The sequence below is a fragment of the Sinocyclocheilus anshuiensis genome, unplaced genomic scaffold, assembly GCF_001515605.1.
Source record: "Sinocyclocheilus anshuiensis isolate Anshui unplaced genomic scaffold, SAMN03320099.WGS_v1.1 scaffold773, whole genome shotgun sequence".
Taxonomy (NCBI): domain Eukaryota; kingdom Metazoa; phylum Chordata; class Actinopteri; order Cypriniformes; family Cyprinidae; genus Sinocyclocheilus; species Sinocyclocheilus anshuiensis.
Genome location: NW_015539930.1, coordinates 2435709 through 2436077, shown reverse-complemented (window position 1 = coordinate 2436077; position 369 = coordinate 2435709).

Below are 369 nucleotides of genomic sequence, written 5' to 3'. Positions count from 1 at the left end.
TTTGTTAGCATGTTTCTAGCATGATTAGCAAGTTACTAGCATGTTGTTAACATGATTAGCAAGTTACTAGCATTTTTTTTAACATGTTTCTAGCATTATTAGCACGTTACTAGCATGGTGTGTCTTTTTTAACGTGATTAGCAAGTTACTAGCATTTTGTTAGCATGTTTCTAGCATGATTAGCAAGTTACTGACATGTTTCTATGCTAATCCAGCTAAAACCAGTTGATTCAGTAAAAAAACAGCTAAAAAACAGCTAAGACCAGCCTGGCCTGCTAAAAAAAAAGTGGCCCAAACCACTTGAAAACCAGCTTGGGAGACCAGCCAAAGCAGTCAATCAGCTTAGGCTGGTTTTAGCTGTTTTTTCAG